The sequence below is a fragment of the Lontra canadensis genome, unplaced genomic scaffold (genome assembly GCF_010015895.1).
Source record: "Lontra canadensis isolate GAN:19392208 unplaced genomic scaffold, GSC_riverotter_1.0 scaffold27, whole genome shotgun sequence".
Taxonomy (NCBI): Eukaryota; Metazoa; Chordata; class Mammalia; order Carnivora; family Mustelidae; genus Lontra; species Lontra canadensis.
In genome coordinates, this window is record NW_022631021.1 from 1,223,157 (window position 1) to 1,246,179 (window position 23,023).

The 23,023-nt window shown below is 38.9% G+C and overlaps 1 protein-coding gene across 4 annotated transcripts in view; it reads right to left on the minus strand.

Annotated features, from left to right (window-relative positions):
- Positions 1–22,730, minus strand: part of FKBP5 (FKBP prolyl isomerase 5) — a 115,687-nt gene extending 92,957 nt beyond the window's left edge. For all 4 annotated transcript variants that reach the window (XM_032864316.1, XM_032864312.1, XM_032864313.1 and 1 more), the window contains exons 1-2: positions 22,624–22,730; positions 15,493–15,597 (exon numbers count right to left, since the gene is read on the minus strand). The gene's annotated coding sequence lies outside the window, so the exon portion shown is untranslated. The remainder of the gene's footprint in view (positions 1–15,492; positions 15,598–22,623) is intronic.
- Positions 22,731–23,023: the final 293 nt, after the last annotated feature.

Sequence of the window (23,023 nt, forward strand, 5' to 3'; positions counted from 1 at the left end):
ATGCCATCACCAACATTATGTTACAGTAAATTTTTGTTAATTTAACAGATGTCTCAACTTTCCTTGTGGTCCTGAGCATCTTCAAACCCAACGGTTTTCTAATAATCCTATGAATCCTGCATACCATGAGTACCTACCAAATGTGAACTCTGCACAAGACCCTACACTGGGAGCCACAACGGAAACTAAAATGAATAAGGTCAAGGATTTTGTGTGAGGCAAAACAAAGAAACATTTCAATTCAAGATAACTATGATTAAGTATGACAGAGCTACAAAGTATTTGTAAGCGTAGGGAAAAGATGGTGGTTTATAAAGCAGGCAAAGGGGGGCAGTGCTCCAGCTGGTTCTTGAAAGATGGACATTAATTTCAACTGGCAAGGGTGTGGCAAGAGTAAAATCAAGGCTGGTAAAAGAACACTGCACACAGCACATTCCAGAACTGTGGCTTGAGTAGGAAGTTGCTAGGGGGGAGAATGGGGAGAGAACAAGGCACAGGGTCTCTAGGAGCACAAAAAGGGCCTTCTAAAACACAGCCAATGACTCTGTGAGCTGGGAGGGAGGGTTTCTCACAGGGCAAAGAGCATGCAGAAAGACACAAAGACGTGAATCATCATGACCCATCCAAGGACCCGCATGTAATCCAATTTGGCTAAAGTGGAGGGTACATGCGAAAAGGATGCAGATGATGCTAACTAAATAGGCAGAAGCTAACTGTGAAGAACTTGGTGTGCCAGAATAAGCATTTGAACTTTATTCCAAAGGAAAGAGAACTGAAGCATTCTTAAGGGAAGAGGTGACAATCAGAGTAGCTAAAAAAAAAAAAAAAATTAAAGTTACTCTGGAAACCCCCCAGCAGCTTTCCAGCTCACACAGAATAAAATCCAAAGTCCTTCTTATACTTAACACCCTACATGCTGGTCAGTGGCTAGCTCTGAAATTACTTTCCTATTGCTTCTCTTTTCACTTACTCTGTTTCTGCCACACCAGCCTTGTTATTCCCCCACCAACATGCCTCTCCCCACGGCTTTTGCACTTGCTGTCCCCTCTAGCACCGTTCCCCGCCCGAAACACAGAGTTTGCTCCCTCACTTCCTTTAGGTCTTTGTTCAAACACTTTCTTATCATAGAGGGCTTCCCTATTACCCAACATATAAGAACAAGAAACAACCGCAATCCGCCCTACCATTTTTCCCCTCCATTGACCACCTGGCACATAGATTTACTTGGCTATTTCTTATCTCCCCTTACTAGAATGTAAGTTCTATGATGGAGCCTCTCTCAATAACCCTATGCTATAGGAAGTGTTATTGCCATTTCCAGATGGTGAAATTAAGAGGCACAATATTGCTAGTGAACAGAGGAACCAGGTAGAATGACTCCTGAACTTGCAACTATAATCATTTCACATAGTGTCAGAGGTCCTGACTTTGATCCTCGATCATTTCCTGTGAATTGGCTCCATCCTGACAAGTGCTATGACAGATTTCACTATGTCCTAAAAGGATGGATTCTTACCAGTGGTTATTAGCCATGTTTCATAAGCCAGGAAACATTTTTTTTAAATGACCAATTAAACTGCAAAAGGTATCTGGACTTTACCCAGCAGTAAGCAATATTTTTTCTTGTTTAGGACCCAGAGATATTAAAACAAGATAAAAACATTTTATAAAACTAAAAAGAACAAAGCATATGACACCAAAATTACTTTTCCAAGACCTTTTTCAAGTAGAATATTAACATCAAATCCATCTTTAAAATAACTTACAATTTTCTGAGGTATCGCTACCAAAGGAAGAACAAAGTATCTACCTTGAAAATACCAAGTAAATACTGTATCATATGCAGATACATATCCTGATTCTTTCCCTACACCTCAGATTACTAATTTCTTCTTTCCCTGATTCTTTCAACCCATTTTCCATTATTGAGAGCACGTGCGCCTTTCCAAAACGTAGTTCTCAATCAACATCTTTTCCCATCAGCTACTTCATACCGGAACTTACCACTCTTAATTCGCCACTACCTCTATTATAACCAAATCTAGTTATAATTGCTCGTTCTTCCCTTTTGCAGTTTCTGATCTCTAATGGCCTAACCTTAGATACTTCAGTACCTCCTTTTATATCCCTACCTTTTTAAAGAAAATCAACTTTTCCAAAATTGGCCTATTCTCTATTTATTTCATTAATCTGTATTATCTTGCTATTCTCCTAGGTTTAGAACTTTAATATATTTTCTCACCATTTTCTCAACAGGACCTGCCAACTGTTCACTGTATTTCCTATTACCTTACTTTCAAATTTGTATCTATCACCATATTCAGGGTTTTCTTCATTGCCTTCCTGAATTACCACAGTTGTCCCGCTGACCTACCTACTTCCAGCACACTCACTTCCATTAACTCTATACATACTGCCAGTAAAGCCTCACACACACAGTACACTCCCAATTCAAGGACTTTAAATGGCTCCCCAGCACAACAAATCCAAAACTTCTCAAACCAGCACTCAGGGCCTTCTACCCCTTTGGAATATCACTAATAAATGTTTATCTGAAAACATTCTAAGACAAAACTCGAGAAAACCGGGGCACTGGGTGGCTCAGTGGGTTAAAGCCTCTGCCTTTGGCTCAGGTCATGATCTCAGGGTCCTTGGATCGAGCCCCAGGTAGGGCACTCTGCTCAGCGGGGAGCCTTCTTCCCTTCTCTCTCTGCCTGCCTCTCTGCCTACTAGTGATCTCCGTCAAATAAATAAATAAAATCTTAAAAAAAAAAATTTAAAAAACTCGAGAAAACCAACATCTTGATCTCTCTGATCTGAATCAGCGCAATGCATACTACAGGTCTCTATAGACAACACAGACCACCATCGTCCACGTGATTTCAGCTAATTACATCAGGCAATGGGAATATATTAATCTATCATCTTCTAAACATCTCAAATTACTATGGGAAGGATTAATTTTCAAAAGTTGAACTCTTTGGGGCGCCTAGGTGGCTCAGTGGGTTAAAGCCTCTGCCTTCGGCTCAGGTCGTGATCCCGGGGTCCTGGGATCAAGTCCCACATCGGGCCCTCTGCTCAGCAGGGAGCCTGCTTCCTCCACTCTCTCTGCCTGCCTCTCTGCCTACTTGTGATCTCTGTCAAATAAATAAACAAAATCTTAAAAAAAAAAAAAAAAAAAAGTTGAACCCTTTTAATCAGCAAAATGAAAGTGTGTAGAGTTATTAGAAAATAACACCTCATATTCCTAGTGAAAGTACGAAGTAGTAAAATATTTTAAAGGTGAATTTGCCAATATCTATAAAGTTTAAGTGCAAAGTATCATTTAGCCCCGCAATACTTCCAGGAAATTATTGTAGATATTCTCACAGAAGAAAAATTATATGCAGAAGGATATTAAGCACAACATAGTTGTAATAGTATAAAAAAGGAAATAGGACAAACTAATTAAAAGTTCCTTACTAGACTTTTTTTTTTTTTTAAAGATTTTTATTCATTTATTTGACAGAGAGAAAGATCACAAGCAGGCAGAGAGGCAGGCAGAGAGAAGGGGAGGGAAGCAGGCTCCCCGCTGAGCAGAGAGCCCAATGCGGGGCTCGATCCCAGCACCCTGAGATCATGACCTGAGCCGAAGGCAGAGGCTTAACCCACTGAGCCACCCAGGCGCCCCTAGACTTTTTTTTTTTTTTTAAAGTAGGCTCCATGCCCAGTGACCTCAAGATCAAGAGTCGGATGCTCAAGAGACTGAGCCACTTATGTGTCCCCTTACTGGACTATTATTATCCATCCCATAGTGGAATATTATACAGCAAATAAAAATAAGGAAGCAGCTGTATGTGAATTAATACAGAAAGATATTTAAGAATGACCTGAAGGGAGGGAAAAAAGCAAGTCACAAAACAGATGTACATTATTATTCTATTTTGTGTAAAGGAAATTCATTTATTTGTGAATGCAAGAAAATATCTAAAAAGAAATAGTAACAAACCACTAATAGTTAATCCTGAAATGAGATTTAGGGGAAGAAACAAGGGATTTTCTCTTTTTGGGGTGTATATGTGTGTATAGGTACATACATATACATCCTTTTTTTTAACTGAAGTATGGTTGGATATACAATATTAGTTTCAGTATACCATCAGTGATTTGATATTTATATACATTATGAAATCTTACCATAATAAGCAGTTACCACCTGTCACCATACACAATTACTACAATGTTATTGACTATATTCCCTATGCTGTACTTTACATCCCCTGATTTATTTTATAACTATAAATTCGTACCTCTTAATCCCCTTCAGCTATTTCATCCATCCTCCCACCCTCTCCCTTCTGGTAACTACCAGTTTGCTCTCTCTACTTATGAGTCTGTTTCTGTCTTGTTTACACATTCCACCTAAGTGAAATCAAAGGTATGTGTCTTTGTCTAACTTCACATAATGCCCTTTAGGTTCATCCATGTTGTTGCAAACGGCAAGATTTCATTCTTTTTTATGGCTGAGTAATAATCATGTGCATCATGCCTTCTTCATCCATTCATCTATCGATGGATACTTAGGTGGCTTCCATATTTTGGCTATTGTAAATAATGCTTCAACGAATACAGGGGTGCATGTATCTTTTCAGGTCATATGTATCGTTTAAAAAAAATCAGTATTAAATTTTCACTTAAAAACAGAAAGAAAAAGGGGTGTCTGGGTGGCTCAGTCTGTTAAGCCTCTGACTCTTGATTTTGGTTCAGGTCATGATTTCGGGGTCATGAGACTAAACCCCACATCTGGCTTCACGCTGGGCATGGAGTCTGCCTATGATTTTTTCTCTCCCTCTCCCTCTGACCCGCCTCCAAAAAAAGTAAAGAAAAAAAGAAATAAAAGACAACTCTTTTTTTTTTTTTAATTATTTATTTATTTGAGAGAGAGAAAGGACACAAGCCTGTGAGCTTGGGTGGCGGGGAGGGGCAGAAGGGGAAGAGACTCTTAAGCAGACTGCATGCCCAGCATGGAGCCTGATGCGGGGCTTGATCTCAGGACCCTGAGATCATGACCTGAGTTGAAATCAAGAGTTGGACGCTTAACTGACTGAGTCACACAGGTACCTCCTAAAACAGATTCTTAAATTCAGAGAACAACCTAGTGGTTGCCAGAGGGGAGGTGGGTGGGAGGATGGGTGAAATAGATGAAATGGATTAAGAGGTACAAAATTTCAGTTATAAAATAATTAAGTCATGAAGATGAAAAGTACAGCATAGAGAATATAGTCAATAACACTGCAATAACTTTGTATGGTGACAGAGGGTGACTACACTTATTATGGAGGGCAGTGAGTGGTGCAATGAATTGTTGAATCAACATATACACCCGAGGAGCACCTAGGCAGCTCAGTTGGTTAGGCGGTCAACTCATGACTTCAGCTCAGGTCATGGACTCAGGGCCGAACCAACTTGAGATTCTGCTTGAGATTTTCTCTGCTTTCCCCCAACACATGCTTCCTGTGCACACACTCTAATAAATAAAATTTTAAAAAATATATATAGTACACCTGAAACTAATATAACATTGCATGTCAATTATACTTCAATAATAAATTTTAAAAAGAAAAAAAGGCTGTACATAGCAAAAGTTCTTAATTTTGGATGCATATAACCGATCTTGATCACCCACAGTGCAGGAAATACAAGCCACTCAATGCTTAAGGAAAAACTCATCCATTCATTCAACAAGCATTTACGGAACACTTCCTATGTGCCAAGCACTGTGCCTGAGGATACAGACATAATGGTGAACAAGACAAACCTAGATCATGCTCTCAAAGAGCTAAGAAAGGAATTTTGGTCTCTATTTTTCCCATTTCCCCAGTAAAAGCCACTCTGACTTCTAGGTATCTATCTGCTCTCATGCTTACAGTTCCCCCATAAAATAGATACAAATTAATAGGTACACTATACCAAACAAAAACAAAAGCTTTAAAAATGGACTCCTATTCCTGTCATAATTAATTTTAAGTTATCAGAAGCACAATTTATAAAAAGAATAGTTCAACAAGCACACTTCCAAATAAATAAGAATTAGGCTAGATGCAAAATGAAGTTTAAGAGAAATTAAGAACATCTGAGGAGGGAAAAAATGTTATACGAAATATTAATTTTCATCACTAATTTATACACATTAACTAAATTTTTGTACAATGAACATGTACTGCATAAGAAGCTCTAGAATAGGGGGTGCCTGGGTGGCTCAGAGTGTTAAAGCCTCTGCCTTCGGCTCAGGTCATGATCCCAGGGTCCTGGGATCAAGGCCCACATCGGGCTCTCTGCTCTGCGAGGAGCCTGCTTCCTCTTCTCTCTCTGCCTGCCTCTCTGCCTACTTTTGATCTCTGTCAAATAAATAAATAAAATCTTTAAAGAAAAAAAAAAAGCTGTAGAATAGAACATATACGAGAAGTATAATAATAGTAAATTCTTGTTCTTGAAAAAACTATCTACTGCAACAACAGAGCAACTACCACATGAAGTTCAACTTCTTATCCTTCCATCCCAGTCTGTTTGTGGTCTGGCCTTATTGAGACTCCTTGTCTTGTCAGCCCCAAGTCCATTTCTCCCCCTCTTCTTCTAGAAACAGCATTCTGAGACTTTCCAGTAGGGAGCCACTGCTCACCTCCTGGAGTGGAACCAGTAATCTCGAATCTTTGCCAAGCCATTGCTTTCTATTCCCTTAGCTGCCAAAATGGTTCATAGGTGAACATACGACCTTAACAGATACAAACCAAAACCAATCCTGAAAAGAGGCTAATTTTAATGAGACTACTAAAATGACCATAACCACAGACATATAATGCAGCTAAAATTCCTAAAAAGAACATTGTAACAAACAGAATTCTCATTTCATGTGGCTGTGAAATAGTCATTAGTCACCTCTTTTGTTGAAATATACAACAGAACAGCAACAAAAATACAATATTCAAAAAATTCCCATTTCTAAGATTTAAAACTTCCTAGTTGTCTCAAAGAGTAAGAATGTTGAATCCATATAAACCACAACCTGTTAAAATAGGTAAGTACCCTAAGAGAAAATACAGGTTACCAGGCATATACATTAATCACATCTCCTCTGACAAAAATTTTAAAAAATAAGTTCAAAAATAAAGGTTCCTATGCATAGTATTTTATGAGGCATCTAAAATGCCTCATTAAAAATACCCTTGCATACATTTAAATTTTTAAGTAATTTAAGTAATTTTGATTAATTATCTTATTGTCAACACTAAAAAAATTACAGAATATATTAATAAATTATAGGGAAACAAAGTTCAATTCAAAATGAGAAAATAAAACTTAAGCCATCAGAACTTCCTAAGAGTAAAATGGGCTACCTTGTAACATAGAGACCTCTCCTTCCCAAAAACTAAACTATAACCAAAACTGCAAGTCTCTGAAAATCTGACATCCTTGAAGAATTTGACAGATGTGCCAGCTGTTTTTTTCTTCAAAGCATATAGTTGAACACATATAATAATCTGTTGCATTCTTCTCTAGCATTGCATAACTTTCCTGGCCTACAATGCACATACTGCATCTATTACCATACTTAAGCATTCGACAGCATTGTTTTAAGAATCCACAATATTCATCTCTAACTAAACTCATATATAAAAATTTTAATCTTCAAGTGCCCATGAATTTCAGCAGTTAAGTATCATATATATTTTTTCCACAAAGTCTCAATACATTTCCTGAACTTTCAGCTTTCAGTTTCCTGTTCGTCAATGGCTACAATTCCAGAGGCAATATATAAACACACCCCAGCCGTGGTATTTCCACTTTTGACAACAGTGGATGAACTTAATATGACCAAACATAACTATAGCATATATAAATGGTACATGACAGTTAACATAGCAATAACAGGAATTTAATGATTTATAAAAATGGAAATGTAAATCATATTACTGATATAAGAATGAAAGTTACAACATCAACAGTCTCTTTCTTTCTCAATGTATAAGAATTGCAGGGCTTCTACCTAAAGAATCCTCTGAATACAAAACAAGTTGTAGATTATAAGACAGAGAAAAAACAAATTCCCTTCTCCCTTCAAAAAAATGAAGACAGGAAAAAAGAAACCAAACCATGGGAAATAGAAGTAAGCGATCTGACTGATACAAAGTTTTGAGGACATGAAAAAAAAATTTTTGTATACACTTGGATTATACAATTCAACTTCACAGTATTTGAAATAAGAGTAATTAGTATTTCAGTAAAAATGAATCTAGTCCGGAAGCCTACTTTCTTTGAAAGAATATAGCAGGGCGCCTGGGTGGCTCAGTGGGTTAAGCCGCTGCCTTCGGCTCAGGTCATGATCTCAGGGTCCTGGGATCGAGTCCCACATCGGGCTCTCTGCTCAGCAGGGAGCCTGCTTCTCTCTCTCTGCCTGCCTCTCTGTCTACTTGTGATCTCTCTCTGTCAAATAAATAAATAAAATCTTTAAAAAAAAAAAAAAAAAGAAAGAAAGAAAGAATATAGCAGGATAAGCAAAGGTCCGGGGCATCTTTATGTAACCCATGCCTGTTTCTTTCTGTAATCATGGGGAAGAATACAGAACATTATTACCAGGTACAAAATGATTTCATGATAAGATTATGCTTAAAGTGACAAAAAAGTATTTGTACACCATGCAGATTTTCCAAATGCAGGAAGGCCATCTTGCCAAAGTTAAAACAATACATTTCAAGGGGGAAAAAAAAAACAAGTGTGATAATGATTTATTTGCTGACTAGGAAGAGGCATTATTTATATATGAGGAAAAAAATTACTCTGTAAAAAGGGGGTATTTATTGAGCATCTAGAGTGAAACTAAGCTTAGGGTTTTACAGATCTTCCATCACACTGCATCTCCACAGGAAAACAGTGTACAAGAAAACAATGTTTAAACAAGTTTCTCACCATGATGTGTGGCATATACTAAAATCTAAGAGGCTAGAAAATATGTAAACTTAATAGACTACTGTACTAGCAGTATTGGGTTGGAGGCTGGGAGGTCAAAGTACAACAGCTCCCAACTCTTCATGCTAATCTTAACAGCACAACAACCTGTAAAATGATAGAAACAAAAGCCCACTTCTTTTTGAAAATGCTATCTATGATTACAACACTATTGTATTTATAATTTAAATCTCTAAAAATGAAAGAAAGAAACCCTTTTCTTCTTAAGGCAGATTTTGGAGCCTTGGTTTCAAATATTACTTTAAGAATAGTAATGCTTGGGGCGCCTGGGTGGCTCAGTGGGTTAGGCCGCTGCCTTCAGCTCAGGTCATGATCTTAGGGTCCTGGGATCGAGTCCCGCATCAGGCTCTCAGCTCAGCGGGGAGCCTGCTTCCCTCTCCCTCTCTCTTTGCCTGCCTCTCTGCCTACTTGTGATCTCTGTCAAATAAATAAATAAAACCTTAAAAAAAAAAAAAAGAATAGTAATGCTCATACAAGAAATGTAATCGTGGACTTCTCATTAAGAGGTGTGTATTACTATCACATTTTTCCCAGTGGTAAAATTATTTTTTATCTTGGTTTTTAATAGCAATTAGTAGAAAAATTATCAGGAGTACTACTATAATTTCTACCCACATGGCTGAGAATCACACTAGGCATGACAGTAAAAAAAAAAAAACGCCCTAGTTTAGCTCTAAAAGGTACAGGCCTGCTCAGTAATTAGCTGTGGATCTTGAACATGTGATTTTACTTCCTCTAGACCTCAATGTCCTCATCTGAAAGGCAAGATGGCTGGACTAGAGGTTATTTCCCTCCCTTCCTCTCTGTCTCCCTGGCTCTTTCTACTTTAAGGCTCTAGCGATTTAGGATCAAGCCTGGGGTTTCTGAGGAGGGAGACAAAAATCTGCAGAAAAGGAATAAGGATAATGTAAACAACTGGAATATGGAGAGAAAAAAGTCCAAAATTCATGTTTATAAAAAGAAGTGGACAAACGGTTCGTGATAGAAGATCATGAGCTTTACTGTCAAAATTAGTTTGAATACAAGTTTCAGTTATACTGCAATCAGGAAAGAAAGAGAGAAATGCCAGAGATAACAGACTTAGAAACATTATCTATAACACACAAGAACGCCTCACAAATAACCCAAGAAATCCTCCCCACGTTCCCTCAGTACATAAAGGACCTCATAATACCTGGCTTGATCATTCATAACTCTGCCCCAACATAATCACCATTTTCCCACAGATTATTCCCCTCAGTCAATCTGACTTCATCATTTCAAACAAACCTAGACTCTCTCCCCTTCATTATCACTCAATGCTTTCTGAAATGTATTTTCTCTTTTCTCTCAACTTATACTAATAATTTATCATGCTTTAACCATATTTGAAGCACCATTCTCAGTATTTAACATGTATCAGCTCATTTAATTCTCTCAACAACCCTAGGAGGGAGGTCATGTAACTTCCTTAAGGTTACACAGCAGCAGAGCTAGGATTCCGACACGGCTCCAAGGAGACTGTCCTCCGAACTTGCTAACTAGTCCTTCAAAGCTCAGATCAAGTTCTGTCACCTTTCTGAAGTTCTCAGCTGCTTAACAATTATTCTTGTCTCTTGAGTCCTTAAGTAAACCACTCATTTACAATTTACCATTGAACCTACGTTGTTATTTATCTTTTGTGCACATATTCTAAGAACAGGCTTTTTTCTCACTTATTCTGCAACAACACTACTTAGAACCTAAGAGAAGCTAGTATCTGAAATATAAAAGTGCTTATTAATGTAACTATAAATGACATTTTGTCAACATATCGGAGATATATACCAGACTCTGGGCTGAGTGCCTTTATATGTACAGCCTCATTTAATCCTCACAACTGCCCCTCCTCAATACTGCAAATGAGGAAATGAGGCTCAGAGAAGCTATATATGTTATTCAGTATCACAGTGTAGTGATAGTCTTACTTAAGAGTCTGTACCATACTCTTCATCTGCAGTGCACCACAGAACGCCTTGAAGAATCAGTCCTAACCACAATGAAGTTCAACTTGCACTTACTCTGCGGCGTGACTCTGAACAATAAGGATTCAGGAACAGAGGTGCAGCTGTTGCCCCCAAGAAATTTGTAGTTCAGCAGGACTTTGGGACCAAACTGTCCTATCACTGGCAGAGTCACCATCACCAACTTAAAAATGTTAACTTATATTTTAAATCAAAATACCAGAATAGGGGTGCCTTTGTGGCTCAGTGGGTTAAAGTCTCTGCCTTCGGCTTGGGTCATGATCCCAGGTCCTGGGATTGAGTCCCGCATCGGGCTCTCTGCTCAGCGGAGAGCCTGCTTCCTTCTCTCTCTGCGCCTGCCTCTCTGCCTACTTGTGATCTGTCTCTCTCTCAAATAAGTAAATAAAATCTTTAAAAAAAAAAATTTCAGAATAATCCTGGGAAACTCTCTTCCACATCACTCACACTCCCTTCAGGCCCCCTCACTTCCTTTATGCTCAGACTCCTCTCTCTAAGCTTTTGTATTATAGAGTAGAAGGGTCCCGTTAATCCTAACAACCATTAGGATATCTAAATTTAATTTAGTGATGTATCAGACTCAAGGGTATATCTGATAAATTCCATGCCCATAATGAAATGAGTACTGAAAAACAGCTAGAAAAAAACAGTAGCGAAAAGAGGGATATGAAAGTTACAGTGTAAAGGAAAGAAAAGGCAAGAAAATGTGCACAAATATAAGGTAGAAAGTAGAGTCCAGCATAAATTCAGTGGAGAAACACAGATAAATAATACCAAAATCTAATCCATTTTAGGATATCTGACTCCTTTTTTCCTTTTCCTAGCCTCTAAAGGAAATAGAAAAAAAAAATATATATATATATACATATATATATAAAACAACTGAAAAACCATTTACTAGAAACAGTATATAAATTAGGAGATTTTTTTTCCAAGAAACCATTCATTTTAGAATTTCAGAGCTGCAAAGAAACCTTAAAATACTACCTAATCCAACCCACCCATTTTACAATTAAAATAAGGCTCAGAAAGGTTGATTTTAATTTGCCTAAGAACAAATGGCTACTGAATCTCACCCCAATGTCTACTCCTACCAAACTAAGCTTCCTAGAAATGTATTTTACTCCTCCATTTTCTGCTCTTAATAACTATTAATTAGTTTCTGCATAAGCATCTCAGAATCTACTTATTATTCCTAATTCCCTTAGAAGAAAATAACCATTCTGGATTAGGTTGAAGCAATATGGACTTTTATTCTTTTATTCCCAAAGTCAGTAATCTCAAATAGGGTCCTGGTTCTTACCAGGAGATTCAAACATTTCCCAGAAGAGCATAAAGAAAAAAGATCTCCAAAAGCTGATCAAAAGCAAGCCAAACTGATAAACTACAATCTACCGGGAAAGGAATCAAGCCCAAGACCCCTGGAGGCTGGATGACAGCTAGTGGGAAATGCAATGGATATACCTTATTTTCCCGTTTCTATTTTATACCCTCCTAACTAACCACAGGTTCCTATCTTTCTGACAAACATCAATTCCAGGAGTCTGTAAAGGAAAGAAATGAAGAGAGTATCCTGTCCCTTTCAGCAAAGGTGGCTTTTAGACAGGAACTATCTTGACCAGGAAATATGGCGTGAGGGATAAGTTTTAACGTAAACCCATAGACTCGTACCTTTAGCCTTAAAAACACCAGGAATTCCTGAAAATGTGTTATGTACACTTAGAATTTCCTCCACTGAAAAGCACTTCAAGATATGCTGGGCTGGAAGGAACTCATCCTAGGCTGTGGCCTCATGAAGTCTGTTGTTTACACACTGCCCCCCCTCCATAAACTGTGGGCCCTGCCAGCCACTGTTCTCTGGGGTATTTGAGCTGATCCTGAAGTCTTAAACAGAACCTTAGCTTAAATACAGTGAACACATAGGCCTTAATACTGATGTGTTTGCCTATAGAAGGCTGACTGAAACCTCTGGAAGGGAAGAAAATGTCTTAGTTTACTTTAGAAACATAGCTTCCTTTTTATGTATATGAAGTTCATTATAGATTAGGAACAATCTCCTGCTTTAACATCTTAACCAAATCAAGATTATTATACTGAAAATGAAAAGGACAAAAAGATTAAAAGAGTCCTTATAAAGTTAGAAACAAACTGTCTTACTGACTCAATGAACTTGGGAAGTAAGAGTAAAAATAACCAACAAGAATAATGAAGTTACTAACAGCTGAAGAGGAAAACTGGGAAGAGCTTTTCAGCTGGGGGTAAGGGGAGGGGTGTTCGTGTGCAGCTGCTACAGGGATGGTATTTAAACATATTTAGTTTCAAGACATAGGTAAAAATTTGGGCCTCAAGTTTAGACAAAAGATAGAGATTTGCAGTCTAGAAAGCAGAGCAATGATTAAGTTTATAGAGAAAGAGAAGGTTACGGGAAAAAAACATTTAAAACAATAGCAACCCTCAGATAATACACTTTGAAGATAACCTAACCTTTCAGATGAATAATACTTATCATACAGATATGGAATATTTGGACTGCTTTGTTCTAAATGAAAAGCTAAAAAAATTAATTTTTTTCTCAGCCTATGAATTAACAGAGAAAACCTAACGATTAAAATAGTTTCATAATTATGGTTTGTCCAAAGTCAAGTCTCTGAACTAAAACACGCTGCTTCTGAAGTTTCTCTATTTATAACAAAACTTTTGGAAAAAACAGAGAAAAATCTGATGTACCAATACTACTACTATTTTACAATAGTGGTGAGAACTTAAAAGTACATTAACCAAAATGTGGATAATTAATAAATCTGGAGAATAGGTATATGGAAGTTCATAATACTATTCTCCCCAGTTCTGTGTAGTTTAAAACTTCCATAGTAAAAAAAAAGTCTTTAAAAAGCCTACCTACAGATATTGTAAAAATTCTTTTCAATTAAAAGAACTTTTTGGGGGCACCTGGGTAGCTCAGTAGGTTAAAGCCTCTGCTTTCAGCTCAGGTCATGATCCCAGGGTCCTGGGATAGAGCCCTGCATCGGGCTCTCTGCTCAGCGGGGAGCCTGCTTCCCCCTCTCTCTCTGCCTGCCTCTGGGCCTACTTGTGATCTCTATCTGTCAAATAAATAAATAAAATCTTTTAAAAAATAAAACTTTTTTTGAGAAAGCGTGAACACAAGTGGGGGAGGGGCGGGGAGAGGGAGAGAAAGACTCCCAAGAAGGCTCCACCCTCAGCAAGAGCCCAAGGTGGGGCTCCATCTCATCACCCTGTGATCATGACCTGAGCCAAAAATCAAGACCAACTGAGCCACCCAGGCACTCCAAATATCTTAAAAATTCTATCTGTCGTTAAGGCTTGACAACTCAAAACAAAATTCTAACAGACAAAAACTTTTCAAATAATGTTTTATTGATTCTCAATAGACTAATGAAATTTAATGTGTATGAAAGGGAGAAAAGATCCTCTGTCATTTTAGAGGACTATAAATATGTTCATTAAAAGGGAAAAATTCCATTTACCCATGTTGGCTCACGCTGGAGAATTGTTATTTTTCTCTTCAAAGAACTTTTAATTTTTGTTAAAAAAAATATATAGTCCATATAAACATATGGTTTTAGTTAGGAAAGGCAAAATAAACATTTATTCCCAGTATCAATGATTAATTCATTGGACATGCTGGTTAGCTATCATATTATCTCAAAATCTTCCACTCTAGTAAATAATCAAATAAACAACTTTTTACATAGATGCAAAAAAAAAAAAAAAAAGGACCAAGATCCATAAATTAGAAACAAATATTTAAAATTATATAAACTAATGAGGGGGGGAAAGTTGAACGTTTTTAACAATGATCATAGTTTAAGCTAGGATTTAAATGGATGAAATTTAAGTCGTATCACTCTACTGAAACTGTGATAGTACCGCAACTAGCAGAGAACAAATTGACTGCTTAGATTTACCACTTACTGATAAGCAAGAATAGTATATATGGTTTACAAGCGCGTATCTTTCCTCTCTATGATAAACAGCACCACCCAAAAATGATAACTAGATTTGTTTGCCTTCTCTTCATCTGTAAGTTCCAAAAAATAAAAACTATATATGTCTGTGCAATACCTAGCACACTGTAGGGGTACAACTCTTCTAACAGGAATAATCACTACCTTCAATTCCCACAAAACTATTGCTAGCTATCAGTCTCACTTCCTAGGTGATGTGCATAGGATAACAAAATCAAGCAGGGTTTCCTTGCGGGCAGTTCTGCCTTGAATCATTTTCAGAATCTTATTTCTTCTAATGAAACAGATCATTAGGAAACTTTAGAGAGAAGCGGGGTGTGTACATCTATGTAAAGACAAAAGAAGGCTGAGAGAGATTCTCTTTTTCCCCATCACTATGAAAGTCTGAATTGAGGTATTTCACTTTTTGCAGGTAACAAGATCACTGTCCTCTTCAACAAATTGTTGTAGCTTTTTTCCTAATTAAAGTAAAAATTACATACCGTAAAGTGTCCAGATCTTAAGTAGTCAGCTCAATAAGTCTGATCAAGCGCATACACCAACAACTGGTGAATCTCGATGTTCTTGTACTAGGCCTTGCAACTTCTCTGTAAGTTAAAAATTATATGAAAATAAGAAGTTACCCAACAAGTATACACTGAATTAGCATTACCCAAGTCAAGTTACAGAATACTTCTATCTCCCCAGAAAGGTCCCTTTTGCCCCTTTCCAGTCAACCACAACCTTACCCAGAAGCCACTGTCCTGATTTCTAACACCACACCTATAGTTTTGCCTGTTCTTATATTTCTCATAAATGGCATCATTTGGTACATCCTTGTGCTTGGCTTCTCTTGCTCTGAATAATATTTCTGAGATTCATTTATGTTGTGTGAATCAGTAGTCCGTTCCTATTATGAAAAAAGCTGCACAAACATTTTACACCAATCTTTTTGCAAACATGTACTTTATTTCCCTTAATGCAATAAGATTTCACTTAAAAAGGGGAGGGTTCCCACATATAAATGAGCCCATAAAGTCATATAGTATAGAAAGATGGACTGATTGCCCATAAACATATCACAAAAATATATAGTTATATAAAATACAAAAAATATAGGTGTTTTATCTATGTGAGTGTGTATAAATGAATAGATTCTGAGAAGTCCACCTGGAACCAACAAAGATATTTTTTAAAAACTTATAAAGTTCATAGTAAAAATAAATCTAAGACGGGAATGCTGTCTGTTTAATTTTTCTTAGTAAGTATTATGTTTTAACCCATAATGATTGATTCAAAAATCAATGATTTTTGATCATTCAGAAATCATGATTCAAGAATGATTCAAAAGAGAAACAGATTTCTTTCCATCTAAGTTGCCCTGTTCTGCTTCAATGAAATAGCTCCTTCTCATAACAAATCTCCTCCCCAAACTAGAACTTCAAAATATTAAATGTTACCTCCATTACATAATAATTTTTTATGCAAGGTGTAAAACCCAAAATATGTGTTAAAATTACAAGTTTTATCTTATTGTCTTGCTTTTATAAAAAGTTAAACAGGGAAATAATCCATTGGCTAATACTTAACATGGGTAAAGACCATTCCAACTTCATGGAGAATATATTCTGAAAAGGACTCAATCTCTAGAATGTTTTCTCCATCCCAAAAAGTAATTTACTACAGCATTAAGTCTATGACAAACACATCTTGACTTTGAAATTCCACTGTATATTTTTCAGCTGAAAGCAGAGGAGGTTCTTTAATTTCCAGAGGTAGTAACATTAAGGAACATACATACAAATCTGATTTTTTAAAAGATTGGTTTGAAATTCCCAACCTTGCTTTTGATAATTAGATGATCATTTTTAGGGACTAGAAGTGGATCCTCATTTAACATCACTTATAAATTGCCAAGATGGAGGCAGAATGCTACAAATGGTTCTAGAAATTTACCACTGCTTGCTTTAGGAAGGGTTTGCAACTATAAGAGGAAAAAACCCTGTTTAAAGGTGTTTGATCTTTGTTCACCTTTTATTCCTCATCCCACAAAATGAACAACTTCAAGGACACACAATTCTAATGTACTACGTTTTTAATCTTAAAAAATATTCTTGGGGCGCCTGGGTGGCTCAGTGGGTTAAAGCCTCTGCCTTCGGCTCGGGTCATGATCCCAGGGTCCTGGGATCGAGCCCCACGCTGGGCTCTATGCTTAGCGGGGAGCCTGCTTCCTCCTCTCTCTCTCTCTCTCTGCCTGCCTCTCTGCCTACTTGTGATCTCTGTCTGTCAAATAAATAGATAGAATCTTAAAAAAAAAAAAAAAATTCTTAGCATCTTAGCATCTGTTCCTTAACTTTCACAGATGTGTAATTATTCACTTAACCCATTATTCACTCTGAAAATACATCATTTTCACTTTTCTAATAATTGTACCATTTTCTAAAACTAGGAAAACAGTTTCGGTTAACTGTTACAAAAATGACAGCAGCTCTAAACAGCTACAACCTCCAACTTTCATTATCTTTTTCCTGTCTTAAAGAATTACAATCTTATTCTTATTTTTAAAGTGTTTTTCTTCCAGACCAAGAGTAGAAAACAGATACAGCGAATGTGTAGACCCCATACTCCCTCTGGTGGTCCTTTATTCTCATTAACTAGCCATTTTCCAAAAGACTGGAAGTAAATACTAAATTAAGCATAAATGAACTTGCTCCATTTAAGGATTATATATAGCCTTAAATGTTTAAGTTTCAACTGAGTACAGGCCCATTCTTTTCATTAAAATACATGAGATATAATCATTTTGAGTACTTGAATTTTAGTGTTTCAAATACTGCTAAAATATCCTTAGTAACCTGTTACACAGATTAGTTACAAGGGTGCATAAGGACCTACTATAATTAATTTCAAGTTGTCTCTTCTGACAGAAGAGTCTTTTACCTGGTATGTATCTTTTTCATAAATTAAGTCACACTTAAGTAGTTATTGACTTTATTTTTTTTAAGATTTTATTTATTTATTTGACAAAGAGAGAGAGATCACAAGAAGGAAGAGAGGCAGGCAGAGAGAGAGGAGAAGCAGGCTCCCCGCTGAGCAGAGAGGCTGATGCGGGGCTCCATCCCAGGACCCTGAGACCATGACCTGAGCTGAAGGCAGAGGTTGAACCCACTGAGCCACCGAGGCGCCCTTGGTTACTGTTTTTAAATCAATAGTTACTTTCATACTAATAACCACTTAATCTCCTATGTGTGTAGATTTCATTTTCTTTTACGCTTTGGGGATATATTATCAGAAGTTAAAAATGCCCTGTAGATTGTTCCTCTCTCCTTGGCCATCTTGGCGACTGCTCTTGGTTGGGGTTTGTCCTGCATCTAAAGAAGATGGTGGCTGCACAGAAGCAAAAGTCACTGGAGTCGATTATCTCTGGGCTCCAACTCAATATAAGTGGACAGTACACGATGGGGTACAAGCAGACAAAATGATCAGAGATGGCCAAGCAAAACTGGTCATCCTAGCCAACAACTGCCTGCCTTGAGGAACTCTGAAATACAGTACGATATCACGTTGGCCAAAACGTGTTCATTACTAAAGTGGCAGTAATACTGAATCGGACACAGCATGTGGAAAATACCAAAGTGTGCACCCTGGTTATCAATGATCCAGGCGATTCTGATATCATTAAAAACATGCCACAAAAGACTGTAAAAGTAAATCATGCAAAATTTTTCTTTAATGGGGTGCCTGTGTGGCTCAGCGGGTTAAGCCTTTGCCTTCGGCTCAGGTCATGATCTCCGGGTCCTGGGATCAAACCCCACATCTGGCTCTCTGCTCGGCAGGTAGCCTGCTTCCCCCTCTCTCTCTGCTTGCCTCTGTCTACTTGTAATCTGTCAAATAAATAAAATCTTTAAAAATTTTTTTTCTAAAACTGGCCAGAGATCGTTTGAAAAAACATAATGCTCTGTAGAAAATTCAGAAATGTATAATAAAATAAAATCTAATTTATTAATCAGCTAGGTTAAAAAGTTTAAATAGTTTCAGGGTGCCTGTCTGGCTATGTCGGTGGAGCATGTGACTCTTGACCTCCAGGTTGTGGGTTCAAGCACAACACCAGGTGTACAGATTTCTTAAATCTTTTCTTTTTTTTTTTTAAAGATTTTATTTATTTATTTGACAGATGGAGATCACAAGTAGGCAGAGAGGCAGGCAGGGAGTTGGGGGGAGCAGGCTCCCTGCTGAACACAGAGCCTGATGTGTGACTCCATCCCAGGACCCTAGGATCATGACCTGAGCCGAAGGCAGAGGCTTTAACCCACTGAGCCACCCAGGTGCCCCAGATTACTTAAATCTTAAAAAAAAAAAAAAAAAAAAAGTTCAAATAGTTTCAGAATTATAAAATATACATATTTGGTTGTTCAGTATTAAGTAATTACAGAATTTGGTGTGGCAAAATATGTACAATATAGATTTTTTTCTTTGGGTGCCTGGGTGGCTCAGGCAGTAAAGCATCTGCCTGCTGCTCAGGTTAATGATACCAGGGTCCTGGGACCAAGTCCCAGTCGAGCTCCCTGCTCACAGGGAGCCTGCTTCTCCCTCTGCCTCTCTCATTAGTAAATAATAAAATCTTTAAAAAAATATGTACAGATTTTTTCTTTAGGAATTGTGAAAAATTATAGTAAGGGCCTATATAGAGATATTCCAGTATAACATGCATATTACTGTCAAATAAAGCCACATTCATGTCTAAGAGGATCATCTGATTTATTTCTCAAATTAGCTATTTTAATAAATGTCCTTGTTTTTTTGTGGTTCTATTTATTCAAAAATAATTTGGCCACTCCCAAATTCAAAATTCAAAAGGAACCACACCTGAGGATAAATGACTTAAACACACTCACAGTGTTTACCATATAGATGTAAGACTTCATTTTATGCTTAATTTTGAAACTGAAATGTGGTTGATAATTTTATGATATGGTCTACCACAAGTTAAAGTGGACAAAAAAACCCAGTAAAATACCTAAAAACTGAATTTGAAAATGGGTTTTTAATTAAAAGGTACTTTATAAAGTTCCTAAATTATGCTTTTATATAAATAAAACTATGAAATATAAGTTTAATTTATCATATGTGGTATATTTAAATATCACCATAGGATACAGATTATAATACTTATTATACATAGTAAATTACACACAGTAGTTAAAACTAGTATATTCCTATACACTTTAAAGAACAATCACCTAAATCATCCAAAAACAATGAGGAACCCCAGACTTATAAGATTCCTTATAACTATTTATATAGAATAAAACCCACTCTACAGGACAAATCACTGTTCAGGCAACCTACCGTAAGCATCAAAAAGACAACTTAGCTTTAATAGCAATAATTTCTTCTACAGCTACAGAAAGACGATGTTCTTTCTTCTCTAGACTGATTCATTCTAAGCTGAGAAACTTTTAGGAAACTAAATATCCCAAAATATGTGTCCTCTTCCAATCCAAGAATAAACAGAAAATTGAAGTTTTAATTAGTTGCCTAATCCAGTATTTTACGTTTTTCATGTTGAACTGGTTAAACTTATGTTTTAAAAAAGAAATTCATCTAAACTACCATAACCAAAAAATTAAAGATTCAGAAAAATATTTGTTCTGTTAAATGTTGTAAAGACAAAGACCTCATAACATTTAAGCCCGTTGTTTTAGTGATAGAAAACATTTCATAAAGACCATCTTTGATTTTGTTTTTAAAAATCCCAGTCACAACAAGCCTATTGGTTAAAGCGTTCAGCTTTAAATGGTGTTACTAATTAGCTAGGTAAATAGTAAAATTACTATTCAGTAAAATACTAATAAAGTAGCATAATTAAATCAAAACTATAACTTTGTTCTTAAGAAGTTACACTTCTATTAAATATAAATCATCCCCAGAAGATAGTAAAGACACATCAGAAAAAAATCGAGCTAAATCAGGTGTTATAAATAAATTTAAATATGTAAAAACTACATTTTAAAAATTGTTATATATTATTTTTAAATGTATTTTTTTTCTGTAGATGCCTTACATTGGTCAGGGCCGTAACTGTAGATTAAGTGGAGGTCAGTTGGGAGAGAGACAAAGAGAAAATGGTAAGTGAAAGTATGAAAAATAAAGATTTCCCTAAAAGAATAAAAAATCTTTCAAGTCTATCCTTGAATTTTGATTCAAACACCAAGAGAGAAAGCTACTATAATTCTCTAAAGTAAAAACCCTCGGGAGTTGGTGGGGGGGGGGGGGGACAGAATTCCATAGACTATTAAAAATACTTAACCGAAATATGCCTTAACTTTTCCCTTGCCCACAATCTAACAAAATGGTAAGACAATGAAAATAAACACTCCTGTCTATCCTCAGCGAGGCAAAGAAAGCTCCCATTCAACGCTAAGCCTTATTCCACTGGAAAACATCCTCCTGAAAAGTAAATCCAAAACCACGAGCTCAAACTACTTCATGCAGAATTTACTGAATGGCGGCCAAACGTTGTACACGCTGTCCTGAACCACAGCTATCTAGAGTTCTGCATTCTCCATTTACTTTGTACCTTACTAAGCTTTTGCCACCACTGCAGAAACCGAACTGTTAAGTAAGACTACAATGTTCCTCCAAGCTCGTCCTAGACGCTGACCCCATCGAATGGCTGGGTTTGTTTTTAATCAATACTGGGTTTGGCTTCTATACGATCGCCAGCACAGCTTTTCAGACATCAGTGGAAGCAGTTCTAACGTTCTAGGAGTGAACCGAATGAGGAGCCCTAGAACAAGTTTTAACTGGCTTTCACCTGGCAAGAGAATAATCACCTGTTAGAACGGCGCTGCACTGGCACCCTCCAAGAGCGGCCGAGCACCGGGATGCTGTATCCCAGCCACTTGTCCCATGGCGGCAGGTGAAGGCGGAGAACACGCATCCACACCCACCGCCCGGGGAGCGCAAACCGAAAGCGAGAAGCGCAGCCGCGGGACACTCCGTTATCCTCGCCCGCCACGGGCCCCGCCAGGTGTGCGCGGCTCCATCGCGCCCACGGCGTCCCGGCGCACCGCTCACCCCGGCTCGACTTCGCCCGCCGCCCGGGCCCCAGAAGGCGAAGTTTCTCTCCCGCCTACGGCGGCTGCTGCTCACGCGCCGCCCGGCTCTCGGCGGGTCCCGCAGCCTGCTCCGGGCGGTCGCGGTCAGAGGCGCCGGGCCTCGGGCGAGTCGGGGGCCGCCGACGGGAGCCGGAGCCGGGACCTGTCACCTCGGGCGGGAAACAAAAGCCGGGTGAGGACAAGCGGGCGCGACCGGCCTCGCCTCCGCGAGGGGGAGCGCGGCGGGGGCGGGGAGCGGCTCTCGCGGCCGCCGGACTCCGCGCCTCCCAGAGGGAGCACCGGCCCCGCGCGCCGGCGGGGCACAGAGGGGCTCCGCAGTGGGGCTAGGGGCACCCGGCGCGCTCGCCTCGAGGCTTGCCCGGCACCGTTCGCCCCGAAGCGCCGCTCCAGGGGCTGGGAACCCGTGCGTGAGGGGGCGCCGCAGCGCGGCGGCCCCCGGACCGCGAAGGAGGGAATTCGGCTCCCGGGGCGCTGTGGCCGCCCGCCCCATCCCTAAGGCCATGGCGCCGGTACCTGTCTCAGCGGTTGCTCCTCGGCCCGGTCTCTCTCTGCCTCACCCGCGCGCTGCTCGGCCCCCAGCCCGCCCGGCAGGCCGTCCGCGCGCTGGACGCCGCCGCCCGAGACTGGCAGCGCCCGCGAACCGGCCCGAATCCCCCGGGCAGCGCCCGGCACGGTCCCGCCCCCGCCGGCCGCAGGACCCGCCTTCCATAGGGCCCTGGGGCTGTCAGTCCGCCCCCAAAAGGCGCGCGGGCTGTCGCTCTGCCTGTCCGGATTGGTGGCCGCGCGCCGTCCATGCAAATGAGGCCCCGCCCCCGTCCATTTGCACCTCCGCCTTAGTGTAAACTCCGCCTCTCCACAGCAGCCCACGTGTCTGGCCCTTGGCCTTTGTGGGGCCGGAGGGAAGGGATGGAGG